At 42.2% G+C, this 15,202-nt stretch overlaps 1 long non-coding RNA gene across 1 annotated transcript; it reads left to right on the top strand.

The window, feature by feature from the left end:
- Nucleotides 1-1,996: 1,996 nt before the first annotated feature.
- Nucleotides 1,997-14,964, top strand: LOC131384458 (uncharacterized). The gene is made up of 3 exons (XR_009215328.1): nt 1,997-2,023; nt 4,659-4,770; nt 14,906-14,964. It is a non-coding gene; the product is annotated as an uncharacterized LOC131384458 (long non-coding RNA).
- The last annotated feature ends 238 nt before the right edge of the window (nt 14,965-15,202 follow it).

Genomic DNA, 15,202 nt, shown 5'->3' with positions numbered 1-15,202 from the left:
AAGAACCTGACTTAATGCAAGTTCATCTGCCCCTACTTCTGAGCTTGTCCCGGTCTACCCCTACTGAGATGTGACAGCCCCAGAGCCGAGAGCCAGCTTCTCAGTCCTCCATCCTCTCTGCTGGGGGCATTTTGAAGGGTGGAATGGGACAATATTAAGGAAAACATGTCAGTGTCTGTTTCCCAAACCTTATTCCCTCTATTGTTGAGCTACAGTAGAAATTGCTCTGGCCTAGGAGTCAGGGAGCCTGGATTTGAGACCTAGACTTCCTTGCTCCAAAAGCTCTCCATGCACTCAGCAAAGTCACCTCCCTTCTCTGGGATGCAGCTCCTCTGATTATGAGTGAGTGTGTTTGAGATGAGCCCTGACCCCAAGCAGCCCACACAGCTGTGACTTCCTGCCCCATATTAGGTGTTACACATTTTAGAGCAATCTTCAACCCTTTTACCTCTTCCGAACATTCCACAGACATGAAACTTTCATCAACACGACAGGTTCACGCAGCACCTCCCACACAGCAAAACTCAGAGCAAGGAAATGTTTGGCAAGGCAGCCTCCTGGCTCCCCCCAGCCACGTGAATTTTCCTCCTCCTGAGGATGTTACAAAGACACAAGAAACTCCAAGGAGAACTGTACTCCCTTCTCCTATTTTTCTCATGTGTTTCAGGATTTGGCTCTCCCCAGCTTTTCATTCTCCAGAGGTGATTCAGAGAAGGAGTTTCATTATGTCTTGACATTTTCCACCCAGTCTGAAAGTCCTGCATGTGGGCCTATCCTGAGGCTCTCTTGCTGTTTATTTAGTCACTAATTAGTGCTGATAGAAGTACAAGTGTAGCCTCAAGGTTGCTGCCAAGACCAGCAGCAACCAATTATCTCCTGGAGGTAGGAGTGGGTGGGCGGGGATGAAACAGACTCCAAACTCTGGCGAAGCCCAACAGAGCAAGACCGTATTGTGGGCGGGGAAGAGGAGGGATGCGGGCAGAGGGTAGAAGGTGGAGGAATGTGTGGTGGTGGTCAGGGCACCTTTCATGGGAAAAGTCTAGCTGGACTTAGAAGTTAGACTTAACGTCATGAAAGTGATAACTTCTCCCCTCCCTTCTGTTGGCTGACATCGTATGGCCTGACTTTAACCCCAGATTAAAACACACTTGAGAAATCTGGAGGCTGTCATTGTGGGCGAGGCCAGGTGAATTCAATAACTCAATTCAATCATTTTCAAAGGTGCTAAATGAGCACCTTTTCTGGCCAAGACAGTACTGAGGATATAGAAATAAATGACAGATGGCTCCTGGTCTTAAAGAACTGACCTGGTATAGGAGGATGGTGAAACAGGTAGACGAAACTTTGTAAAAAGAGGGGTGACACTGAAGGAAGGGCATCTTAGTTCTGTCTGAGGGTGCTAGGGGAAGGCTTCCTGATGGAGAAGACATTTGAGCTGGTACTTGAAAGGTGAGAAGGGAAAGCATTGAAAAGCTTTCTAGACTTTACAGTGCACCACCCTGAGAGGGAGCACATCATTACATTGTGTGCCTCAGGCGCCACTTTTGTCTTGTCCTAGTCCCAGGGCTGCACAAAAGCATGGAAAGACAAAGTATCTCAGCTGGATCAAGAAACTGAAAGCAGATACAGGTGAAAGCAGCATGATTAGAAAACTCTAGACTGGATGAGAAATAATGCCCAGGCTAGGAAAGGTCTTATTGTCAGGCTAAGGACCTGGGACTCCAGACCTGCATTGGTCAATATGGTAGCTACTACCCACATGAGGCTATTTAAATTAATTAGAATTAAATAAAATTAAAAATTCATTGAAGGTTTGCAACCTGAAAAGTAACCTGGCTGCAGGGCAAAGAAGTTACAGACTAGCAGTGATTTACAAGCCTGTTCTGGTACTCCAGGTGAGCCTTCAAGACCTTGGAGAAGAGAAGAGGCTGCCGTATGAGTCCTGTCCTTCTCGTACTTCAGATGACTTTAACGAGGATGGAGAAAGTGGCGGGAGATTAGTGCTGCCTTTCTGATGCTCCAGGTGAGTTTTGATGAGGATGGAGAAGGGGATGGGTGACAAGTGCCGCCCTTCTGGTACTCCAGGTGACTTTTGATGAAATTCAAGAAGAGAAGGAGTTGTGGACAAGTTACTTTTTCAAACCCAGGGCCAAGTTTTCTCCAGGGCTGTTGCCTTCTGTAGCTGATGGGCTTGGGTGCTTCTCCTGCAGTTCTTAGGGCCCAGTGTTTTCCGCTTGTCTACTCGGAATCCCGAGCTCCACTCAGGTCAGAAGGGACTTGGGCCCAGTCTGCCTGGGTTTAAATCCCATGGTAGTACTTGCTAGATGGATACATTTATGAAAGTTTAAAACTTTTCTATTCTTCTATATTTTCGTGTGTAATATCGGGCCAATAATAGCACTATATTTTGTGGTTACTAAGGGTCAAATGTGATAACATTTTTAATGCCTTTAAAACAGGACCTAGCACATCATAAGCCTCAGTAAGTAAAAGCTTGTGTCATGACCAAGAAGCAGCACTGTCTTGGGTTTAGAACATAGATTCTGCATCATTCTTCAACTTAAAACTCATTTCAGTCACTTCTTAGCTAGTGGCCTTGCAAAATTTATTTCCATTTCTCTGTGCCTCCATTCCCTCATCTCTGAAATGAGGGTAACTTGCCTATGTAATAGTACTTGCCTCATGAACTTATTATGAGGGTTCAATGAAATCATGTACATAACAGACTTAGGAAAGCACCTGGCATGTATGAAGAGCCTATAATGGTAAATTCTTCTAGTTGCTGTTATTGTTATTATCATTGTTACTGTTACTATACTTAAGGAAGCAGGGCAATGTTCTGATTCCCTTATACCTACTGGAAAAGTCCACTACCCCACCCCCTAAATATTGCCTCCCTCAAAGAGTGGGGGTAGTAAAGACACTGATGTGGAGATTTTGGTTCTATTAGGTTGGTGCCAAAGTAACTGTGGTTTTGCCAACTATTTCTTCTCCATAAACTTTCCAATGGAAGCATTTCCTCTTCCTCTGAATGCTTCTAGGAGGCTCCCTGTATTTCTCCATTTTGCATTGCTATAAAGGAATATCTGAGGCTGGGCAATTTACAAAGAAAAGAGGTTTATATAGCTTGCAATTCTGTAGGCTGTACAAGAAGCATGGCACCAGTGTTTACTCACGGCAGAAGGTGAAAGGGAAGCAGGCATGTCACATGGCAAGAGCGGGAGCGAGAGAGATGCCAAGCTCTTTTAAACAATTAGCTCTCACATGAACTAAAAGAATGAGAACTCACTTATTACCATGGGGAGGACACCAACCCATTCATAAGGTATCCACCTTCATAACCCAAACACCTCCTACCAGGCCCCGCCTCCAACATTAGGGATTACATTTCAACATGAGATTTGGGAGAAATAAACATACAAACTTGATCACTCCCCAAACTCATATTCCAAGTTGCTCAGAGTAACACATTAGAAGTATCTCCTGATAAGTAAGGGGGTTTGGGGGATTTCAAAATCTCTTCTCAACAACATCTGCCCTCTAAGACTCTTGACTCACTATACCCAAGGAGAAAATATTAAAAGCTGGACAGTGATGCTACTCCTATGAACTATTGCTCAAAATTTTAAAAGTTATTTCCCAGGTAAATAGAGGCCTTGGCTAACTGGGAAAAAAAGGTTCTCTGCAAGAAAATGTGAAAGAAGAATGTGATCTAATACATTTCAGAAGCATACTGGCTTCTTGAACTATGTGTCTATGGAGTTTATACTGCAAAGTGCAGGGTCACAGTATGGAGCTAGGATGAGTGAACATGGGCCTTTTCCTCTGTTCCTCATAGGTTTGCAATGTCCCTTTACACAGGACTTCTCAATGATCCCCTGAATTTTCCCCAGACCTTTCCAAAAAGGACTCAGATAGACATCGAGTACATATTGAAACCCCTTGGCAGATGGCCCATGTCTGAGAAACTGCTGAGTGATGGAAGTGACACCCATGTTTTTTAAAGCCACTTAATTCCTGTCACTAATCCCCCTACATTCTTCCCCGCACGGTCATGCATATAAATCTGATTATGCCATTCACCACTCTGCTTCTCTGCCTTGCATTGACAACTGACTCCACCATGCTTACTTGTTGCTTTGCAACAAGAAGAGTCTGGGGAAAGCCTGGGATTAATTTGAGTCATTAAGTTATTAATTTGAGTCATTAAGTTATTGAGTATTAATTGAAATACTGGATATTAGAGTGTTTGTGATAGGAATCCGGGTTGGCAGTTGGCTTCTGCCTGCCAAGCACGAGGTCAGACCTTTGGCACTTTGTGTGAATGGACCACCTTGTTTACTCCTGCCCACAGCTCAGTGAGATGGGCATTACTGTCCTTGATGGATAGAAAAGAACATCAAAGCTTGTAGAGCTCATGGTTTCACAGCTTATCAGAGATGGAACATTAATTTGAGTTTGTGTCTCCATTTCCCCAAGGCTCTTTGTTTGTTGAATTTCTCCTGGCACATTCTGGATGTGGTCATTTTAGTAAGCTGAGAGACCGTGAGGTGTACTAGGGCAATTTACATCTCTGACCTCATTCAGAGTCCATATCCATTCCAAAAATTTAGGCTGAATATATATATATATATATTTTTTTTTTTTTTCTGAGACAGAGTCTGTCACCCAGGCTGGAGCACAGTGGTGCGATCTTCGCTCATGGCAACCTCTGCCTCCAGAGTTCAAGTTATTCTCCTGCCTCAGCCTCCCGAGTAGCTGGGACTACAGGTGTGTGCCACCATGCCCAGGTAATTTTGTATTTTTAGAAGAGACAGGGTTTCACCATTGTGGCCAGTCTGTTCTCAAACTCCTGACCTCAGGTGATCTGCCTGCCTCGGCCTCCCAAAGTGCTGGGATTTCAGGCATGAGCCACCACTCCCAGCCAAGGCTGAATATATAATTTATCATCTACACTGAAGACTTCTGACACGAAAAGGGGGAACTGTTCATAATTATGCCCAGACAACAAATGAAAATTAGCCTAGAGAGTGAAAGATCTGACTCCCCCTGGTAGTTTATAGCTTGAAGCTCCCTGCATAGGTCAAGGGTTGGGAATCAGACATAGAAGTAATTTGTTGGGGGTAGAGGTAGGAATCAAAGAACGGATGAAGTGGAAATCTGGCAAGAGTAAGTTGTTTTCCTAATAAATAGTTTCTGATGATAAAAATTTTCTCATTAGAGAAGATGTGGACAAGGCAAAAAATAAAGGAAGAAAGCAAAGGAAAGCTGATAATCCCAGCATAGTTCCTTTCAGTCTTCTTTTTGATACACCTATGTATTTTTTAAATATTAGAATTATACAACTTTGTTTCTTGAAATTTTCACTAAAATTTTAAATGAACTTTAAAAATATGTTATCGTCTGCCTAGTTTATTATAAAGCCGTGGCAGCATATACTTAACCAGTCCCTTTCATTGGGCATATAAGGTGTGATATGGTTTGGCTGTGTCCCCACCCAAATCTCATCTTGAATTGTAGCTCCCATAATCCCCTCATGTTGTGGGAGGGACCCGGTGGAAGATAATTGAATCATGGGGGCAGGTCTTTCCCATGCTATTCTTGTGATAGTGAGTAAGTCTCACGAGATGTGATGGTTTTATAAATGGGAGTTCCCCCGAACAAGTTCTCCTTCCTGCCACCATGTAAGATGTGCTTTGCTTCTCCTTTGCCTTCTGCCATGATTGTGAGGCCTCCCCAGCCATGTGGAACTGTGAGTCCATTAAACCTCTTTTTCTTTATAAATTACCCAGTCTCAGGTGTGTCTTCATTAGCAGCAGGAGAACAGACTAATACAAGGTGTTTCCAATTCTTTGGTTTCAAAAATGACGCTGTGATGGATTATATCATAGATCAATCTCTCTCCACATTTCTTTTGGCTTCCAGGGAAATTGTAGTTTCTGATAAAGGGAACATATATGATCTTTATGCTCCTCCTCCTTATGGTTTCCTTGGCAAAACCTCCTCCCCTACCAATCCTTTTTATTCTTGCCTTGAAAAAAAAAAAAAAAAGATAACTGGAGCTGTGACAGCTATCTTTTGACCATGAGGTACTAAGCATGAATTAAAGGACAAAGGAATGACATGATCCCTGGTCCTGAGACCATGAAGCATTGAACCAATTTCAGAAGCCAAAGTTAATACATGTGAGAAAGGTTTCCCTCTGAGTATTTAAGTCACTGTGTCTCAATGTCTGTCTTCCTTGCAGCTGAATACTTTCCTGCTTGTCATAAGAAAGGGGAAGAAACTGAACAGGCTAAGACAGAATTTCCTTTAATGGACTGAGGAAAAGGGAAAGGCAGTAGCATTGTGAATGCTTATAATTAATTACTTTTTCTTGTGATCCCTGAACACATTTTAAGCCCTGCTATATATGAAGTGCTAGCAAACACCTTGAGTCCTGCCCTAACCAGCTACATGCCTACCTCCCTTATCCATTTGCATGGCCAGTTTCTTTCTTATACTGTGTATCACAGATAAATTTTGAACGTTGAAGCCAAGATTCCCATGAGAGCTTAAATCTTATACATAAGCAATCCTGTGTATATGACAATCGTGTAGTAGAGAAACTTAGAGTCAAAATTACTAGCACACTTATTAAAACACACACCTGAGAAAATTCCTTCAAGCAGTAAAGATTGACTCAGAGCAGAAAGGAAGCTGGACTGTCTTTTGTGCCTCACACCAACCTGGGTTGCACATCCAGGCCTATGCCCCATGGCTCAGAGAGCTCTCCTTAGTTTTCTATGGGCACCTTAATGCTAGCCTCTGTCTTTGCTAAGGAAACCATAGGAAAATATATACACTAATAAGTTTATCTTTCCATTAGCCAAAGGAAGCACAAATATCAGGGCCCTGTGATAAAAGGGAAAGATAGGAAAATATTTATTTAGACCCACTTTGTGCATGGCAGTACACTAGGCATTTTATTCTCTAGTTTTTCTTGAATGGCTCTGTTTTAATAACTTTTATTCCAAAGTGATAATGTGTTTCACCAATTTTCTCACTAAAAAAATGATTAAGAGACTGTTGAACTTAATAAATTGTTCTATATGCTCAGATAAAAAAATCAAACAAGATAAAGATGTGTAAAGGAAAAAAAAACAGTATTTTTCTTCTCTCCTGTATAACTCTCTCCTTGCCATGAGCTGCACCATTCCTTGAGGAATCAATGCTACTTATTTTTCTGTAGAATTGGTCTACATTTTTCTCTATATTAGAACATATACAGACATCATCACCATCAGTTACATCTACAGTGGAACTACCGTATCTGGTAAAAGCACCAAATCCTTTCATGTGTGATAACATATAGGGACACACACACACACACACACACACAATGTAAGTATATTTAAACGTGTGCATGTATGAATATGTACACGTACACAAACACATGTTTGGGGAGGATTAAAAAAATACAAGAAAAACCTAAGCCCAATGCAACATGGCAGATAGCAAACCCACAATACACATTGGCTATTGTCACTTTTGTTATGCTTGTCATTGTTGTTATCATTCTATGATCACTCTATGAGGTGGGTATTATTGGATAATATTACACATGTGTAAAGATGCAGAAAATTCCACTGAGTTTGCCAAGATCACACCTCTACAAGAGTCCAAGCCTGAACACTGAGCAGTTCACATTGGATAAAGTCTGCTCGGAATGAGCAGTAAGACTCCTGGTGAAAAAGACTGAACTTTATACTACTGCTGACAGAGAAACTGAGGCCTCTCTTCACAAAACGTACCATGTCTGGTACAAATGACCAGTCTAACTCACACTTCTGGTGACTGTAGAACCTGATTGTAAAAAAGTGATGGAAAGAGCCAGGTGAGGCCCTGGGGAATGGTCAAGGAGCTCCTGTCCCGAGATTACCTTCTGCCCTAGGAGGGAGTGAAGAGATGCCCCTGGGCTCACCACACTGGAATCTGTTTACTCCTGAGCACCTGCTTCTTGCCAGGCCCTATCCTGCTCCCAAAGACAAAGAAAGAAGCTCTGCATCGAGTTGGGGAGATGGTAAGGTAAAACTGCAAGTAGGGTATAGGTCATAGGTTTCCTGGGACTAAATGAGGTTGCATGTAACATACTTGGAGTAGAGCCCAGTAAATGTTACTTGTTAACAGAGTTTCCATTCAGTTCACTGTAGTGGGCATTCTAGCTTCATCATTCATTTGGTTGAAGGTACTGCTTAAGACATTCTACTTAGTCAGTTATATAAAGTGTGTTTAATTTTTTTTTTTTTTTTGAGACGGAATCTCGCTGTGATGCCCAGGCTGGAGTGCAGTCGTGTGATCTCAGCTCACTACAAGCTCTGCCTCCCAGATTCACGACATTCTCCTGCCTCAGCCTCCAGAGTAGCTGGGACTACAGGTGCCCGCCACCATGCCCGGCTAATTTTTTTGTATTTTTAGTAGAGATGGGGTTTCACCGTGTTAGCCAGGATGGTCTCGATCTCCTGACCTCATGATCCACCCGCCTCGGCCTCCCAAAGTGCTGGGATTACAGGTGTGAGCCACCATGCCCAGTCAAAGTGGGTTTAATTATTTTCAAGGAATGTTTGTTGTTATCCTGAAAAGGTTGAGTGATAATCCAACCCCAGGGCTTGGTAAAAGGAGGAAATCAATCAATATTTTGCTCACGCTTAGGGAAAACTAGAGGGTTGCAGTCAGTGCAGTAATTAAGAACATAGGACCTGGAGTTGAAGGCTTGCTCCATCACTAACGAGTGGCATGATCTTGGATAAACTGCTTAACCTCTCTGAGCCTCAGTTTCTTCTATCGTAAAATGAAAATATTATGCATGCCCATGTCACAGGGCTGTTGTCAGGATGAATGAGATGATCTGTGTGAAAACATGTCACGCAGTGCCCAGGACGTGGTAAGTTAGCTTTCCTTGCCAGTGTTTTTCCTGTCCAGCAGTGTTCTACAAGAAACTTATTCCTTTCCCTCCTCCCTCTTCCTTCCACTACCCTCATCCCAAACTCCTGGGCTCTGGAGGAAAGACTGACGTAGGGAAAGCGAACTGAGTCTGTTGTCGTGTCTGCAACCAGAAACAATGTATTAGGAGAGGCTCTGTAGTTTGTTTATAGACAAAAGGGAGTCTTGGAAAAGGGAGCATGAATAGCCTTCATTCTCTGACTGATGGAATTAGTTTGTCATCTGGAAACCACCTTCATTTTCCTCATATTCAGAATCTTCCCTTTAGTGAGCATGAAGCACTTTTCAAATATAGCCCTCCTTGGCTCAATGCCTCACTATATACTCCCTGGAGGGCAAGTAAAATGCCTCTTCCCTCAGACCCCGTTGTTGAATTCTCCCTTTCCTTTGGCTTCTCACTTTGAAGTTTGATGCTTGCTTAGAATTTAGACTTTAAAACAGTTTTTTTTTTTTTTGCCACTCAAACAAGTACATGGACATGCATAGCAGTGTGATTCATAACAGCCAAAAGCTGAAAACAACCCAAACATCCATTAACTGATGAATGGACAAACCAAATGTGGTAAATAAGTCTACAATGGATTATTAGTCAGCCATGAAAAGGAAATAAGTACCAATAAATGCTATGACACAATAAATGTTAAGTGAAAATAAGTGAATGAAGCCGGACACAAAAGGTTGGATTGTATTGTATAGCCCCACTTAAATATTAATATCCAGACTGAGTAAATCAACAGAGACAGAACACAGATTGACAGTTACCAGCTACAAGAGGATTGAGGAACCACTTCTTAGTGGGTACGGGATTTCCTTTCTGGATGATGAAAATACTTTGGATAGATAGAAGTGGTGGTTGCACATTATAAATGTACTAAATACCACCAAATTGTTCACTTTAAAATAGTTACTTTTATGTTACGTTAATTTCATCTCAATAAGAAAATTGGCATTTTTTGTGTTTTCTCTATCTATGTCTATGGTCTTATAATCTTTGTCTCCAAGACATGACTCTTTCCATCAAGTCCCTCAAAACATTATCGCAGTTTCATTGTCTTCCCACTGTAGGAAGATCTATTATCAAAAGAAGTTTCTGATCTCTGGTCTCATGATAGAGTTAGTTACCATTTGTCTTCCACCACCATTATTTCCAGAGATTCCTTCTGCTTAACTGGTATTTACATTTACACTTGAAAGGAATATGCTTGAAACCTGTTGGGATGTCCCAGAATGGAAAGTCTCCAAAAGGTAGACCTGTGATAGCTTCAACCTCTTTCTTCAATTGTTATTCATTCATTCATTTATTCATTCAATCAATCAGCAACAGTCTAAGGTCTGCACTATGCATAGCTCCCTGCAGGGCACTGCTGGATCAATGGAAATCAATCAGAACAGCTCCTGGCCTTGGGGCGCTCACAGAATAAGGAAATAGATGACCCCTGTGAGAACAGCTATGCAGGGAGAGGTACACATGGTAAGAAATGTATAGAAGTGGGTGAGCACAAAGGAAAGGAATGTGCCTGAAGGGAAAGCTTCAAAGAGGTACAAAGTTGAGACCCCCCCACCATTCCACTCCTCATTTTAAAGCGCACCCATCCCTTTAGCTAACCCTATTTATATGTTAGTCTTCTCTTCCTCTGCCACTTTCCTAGTGTATCTGGTGTTTTCATCATCTCTGAAGCAACAAAAGACTCTCCCTCAAAAATCCACCCCAAAGTTCCCCAGTGATCCCTTTTTATTTTTCAGTTTATAGAATTAAAATATCTTGTCCATCTCTTGCTACTGCTTTTTTGGTTGTTAACTGATATGGTTTGGATGTGCGTCCCCTCCAAATCTCATGTTGAAATGTGATCCCCAATGTTGGGGGTAGGGCCTGTTGGAGGGTGTTGCATTATGGGGGTGAATCTCTCATGAATGGCTGGGTGCCCTCTTTCAGAAAAGAGTCATAGTAAGTTTGCATGAGATCCAGTTGTTTAAAAGAGTGTGGCAGTTCCCCATCTCTCTTGCTCCTCTTTCACCATGTGATATACGGCCTCCCTCTTTGCTTTCTACCATGATTACAAGCTTCCAGAGGGCCCCACCAGAAGCAGATGCTGGCTCCATGCTTCTTGTACAGCCTGCAGAACTGTGAGCTAAATAAGCTTCTTTCCTTTATAAATTACCCAACCTCAGGTATTCCTTTATAGCAATGCAAATGGACTAGCACATTAAATTAGCATTAGAATTAGACTTAGAATATCTGAACTTAGAATGGAGCATGGAATATGTAGGATCAATAGGTTTGTGTTTAAAGTAGAAATAGGAGATAGGGATGGTCACCATCAAAGCGGGAAGTCAAAACATCACAGCTGAAATCTTAAATTCACCTACAATTCCATACTCTTGGGCAGGTGATTTAACTTCTCTGAGCTTTAATTTATTCCTTTGTAAAATGTTAACAATCATGTCATTAAACTTGCTGGAGATAGCACACAAGAGAAATTTCTACACAAATGTTTGCCACTACTGAAGTTGTTACACAAATATCTAAGAGGAATCTACTCTGAGCGTTTTTAGATGCCACTGACTTACTGCAGTAGTCCTTGATGTTGTGATCTCATTGAATCCTATAGAAGAAAATATGTCCAGCCCATGTCACCTGATTTCTGTCCTTGGTTATGCAGACTAGTGAGACTGTAGTCTCTTCTTATGTTGTCCTCACCCAAGCTCTTGATATGACCTCAGTGGAAGCAGGATGTCTTCCCTGTAGGACAGGAAGATAGCAGACATGAGATCCTTGAGTCTCTCCCTTTTTCTTTGGTTTCAGTCTATTTATGTATTTACTATGTTTGAGTGCCTTCATCATCAGCCCTTGTTAGCCTAGGGGTTAAAGATTTACTCATGAGGGACAGATGAAGCTCATAAGGAATTAGCTACATGTTCCCACTTGACCGGTCAGCTGGAGTCAAGATGATATGAAGACAATGACTCACCAGTAATAGGAAGCCCATTCTTCAGACTAAGCTTTTAACAGTGGAGCCTGCCAAGTGTGAACAATGATCAGACACGAGATGCTTCTTCTTGGAAGCCATTTGTCTTAAATAGAAAGAGCCTCGAGCTAAATCAAAGACCTAGTTTCTAGTTCCTTCTCTAACAATATCTCCCTGGGTAGCCCTCAGTAAGTTACTACCACTCTGAGCCTTCAAGTCCTTTAAACTATGATATTGTACGATGTTACATTAACTTTTTCCTACAGCCCTTGATAATGATCCTAAAGCACTTTGTGCCCCTCCACAGTTCTCTGCTATGAATGGGTTAGACTGTCAAAGCTAGAATATGAGGCCCCCAGGTGTGCCAGGCAGAGCTGACATGATGTATGGCTCTTATTCATAGTGTTAGGGGCACAAAGATAAACTAAAGAAATTTGAATACATATGGACTTTAGTTTACTATTTATGTTGGTATATAGAATAGATCTGTATATTAAAGTTTTCCAAAGACAGTGCAGATGGTAAATTATTCCCCCTCCCAACCCGCTTTTCTATTTCACTCTCAGCAGAGCAAGACCCAGGACATTTGAAAATTTATGTTAAGAATTTAGTTGATTAGTACTCTAAGGAAGCAGTATAAAAAGAGCATGGTGAGAAGATCAGAGTTTGGAGTCAGATCTAACAATTTGTCTCCATTCTCTACTTATTGGCTGTGTGACCTTGGGAAGATAGCTTAACCTCTCTGACTCTTAGTTTTCCATTGAGAGAGTTGACAATCAATGTGGATGTTATTTAAAGCATTGCTTATTAAATCAAAGCATAACTGTAGCTTAAAAATGAATTATAGCTTCTCACAGAGACTCCCTTCCAGAGTACAGTATAGAAAAAAAAAAAAAAGAGTAACTATACGGTGGAGAAACCTGACAAGCACTGCCTTGGCCAAATGACCAAGGTTACTATCAACAACAATAAATATTATTGATGGTGAGTACCCTGGGTATGATGTGATGAGAATGGCACTTTACATCTGTGAGATCTTCCTTTTAAAAAAAAAACATAATCCCTGTCTAATCATGAGGAAAACATTGAATTCCAGTGGAGGGACATTCTACAAAATACCTGACCAGTATTCCGCAAAACTACCAGCCAACTATCTCAGCCAACGATAGCCTAAAGAGACATGAAGAGGGAATACGGACAAAACACAAGACATCCCAAATGATGGTAGAGTTAGAAATCGATCATTGGCATGAAAGAGGCAAACGTGAAATTAGCAGTGAATTCCAACAGTGTGTATGTGGGGAGGGTGAAGGTGTTACTTGGATTAGGTGACTGTATTAGTTTTCTAGATCTACTGCAAAAAATCACCACAAACTTGGTGGCTTAAAAATAACAGAAATATAGTCTTACAGCTCCAGAGGTCAGAAGTCCAAAATCAAATCAGCAGGGCTGCTCTCCTTCTGACAGCTCTAGGGGAGAATCTTCCTTGCCTCTTCCAGCCTCTGCTGGCTGTCAGCGTCCCTTGACGTGGGCTGCCCACTCCATCTTTGCCACCATTTCCACATTACCTTCTTCTCCCTAAATGTTTCTGAGTTCTCTCCTCTTCTTATAAGGACACCTGTCATAGAATTCAGGACCCACCTAAATCCAGAATGATCTCACCTGGAGACCCTGAACTTAATTACACCTGCAGAGACCCTTTTTCCAAACAAAGCCACCTTTATAGGTTCCAGGGGTTAGAATTTGGACATGTCTTGTTGGAGAGGTCACTATTTAACCAACTACAGTGGCCACAATAAGACTTTCTGAGATGGGAACATTTATGTGGAAGAGTCTGCCTTGCAGAGAACAGGGAAAAATGTTCCAGGGAAAGAGAACAACGTGGCCAAAGACTTTAAGAAAGAGCTCTGTGTGGCTGAGGAACTGAAAGGGCACAGCGAAGCCGGAGAAAGTGGAGGGGAAGAGAAGACCTTGGTGGGCCTGGTGGGAAGGTTCTGATCACAGATGGCCCAGCTGGGCTAGTAGGGCCTCAGAGTGACTCACCTGTGCCTGAAATCTCATTCTCAGCCTGGAGTTCTCCTTTTCACCTACTCACTGCTCTGGAAGCTTTATGCTCAGTGCATCACAATAGCTCCTGGGCCTTGGTAAGGGGACATTACACACTGCAGGAAAAAGCCTTTTGTTCTCGTCCATTTCAGTGTCATCCAGCTGATGTGGCGGCAGCTTTGTAGTGCCACAGTGAGCCTGGATCTCAATGCCAACTTCTAGTTTCGATGCAACATGTCCCATCAGGCCCATTGTGAGCTGCTAGCTTATGTCCTTGAACAAGCCCTGCCCGGTTTTCTTTCAAGTCACTGAGGCAGCCGTAGTGTTGAGGCTTGAGCTCTGGCCTGAAGTCCAGGAAGCTGAGGTTGAATCCCATCTTGGATTCTTACTAGTCACGCAGACTTGGGAAAGTCAGCTTCTCACAGCTTCTGTTTTCTCGCCTATAAAATGAAGATGAAAAACCTCAATCTCATAGCAAGGTCGTGAGACTCAAATAAGATGGTGCATTTGAAAATGTTTTGCAAATTATAAGTGTTTTCTATGCAGAAAGAGAGGTGTTACCAATAGTACTGACACCCTGAGGGTCTCTAATCCTCTTTCCAGAGAAAGGGAATTCTCAGGATTCACTTTATCTCATCACAAACTCATAGACTCTACACTGAAAGCTGTGTGCTACTGACTGTCACTCCCCGAGGGGCTAATAAGCATCATCGCCCATAGAGGTACCACCATGCAGCAAGCTCCAAAAATGGAAATAAACAAAACTTAAATCCGCCTCTCTATAAAAAGCAACCTACCTTTGAAACTTGACCCTCTTGAAAACCTACTAAAATGAACATGGAAGGGAAAAGGAAGAACAAAATACCTAAGTAATTAATCAGCATTTTGTCCAACCCGATTTTGTTTTAAAGGACATTCATCAAGATCAACATACCTACCGAGGCAAACCCTGTGAGCCCTGTGACTGGCCATGTGGACTCGACATCCTCCTTGTCCGCCATCCACTCACTTGCAAACTGGTGTCAATGAAGGTAACATTTTGTGGTAATGGGAACCATATGGGCTGGTGACTGCTGTCAGTAAAAATAGCCCACATGGCCTGTGTGGCCAGACACAACGTCAAGCTAAGAGAAGGAGACAGAAAGCTGTGTGAAGGGAAGAAAAAAAAATGGTTTTAAAAGACTAGAGACAGAAGCCTGCCTGACTGT

The sequence above is a fragment of the Hylobates moloch genome, unplaced genomic scaffold (genome assembly GCF_009828535.3).
Source record: "Hylobates moloch isolate HMO894 unplaced genomic scaffold, HMol_V3 SCAFFOLD_10, whole genome shotgun sequence".
NCBI classification, from domain to species: domain Eukaryota; kingdom Metazoa; phylum Chordata; class Mammalia; order Primates; family Hylobatidae; genus Hylobates; species Hylobates moloch.
The sequence above is the reverse complement of the archived record's forward strand: the minus strand, read 5'-3'. Positions and strand labels throughout refer to the sequence as shown.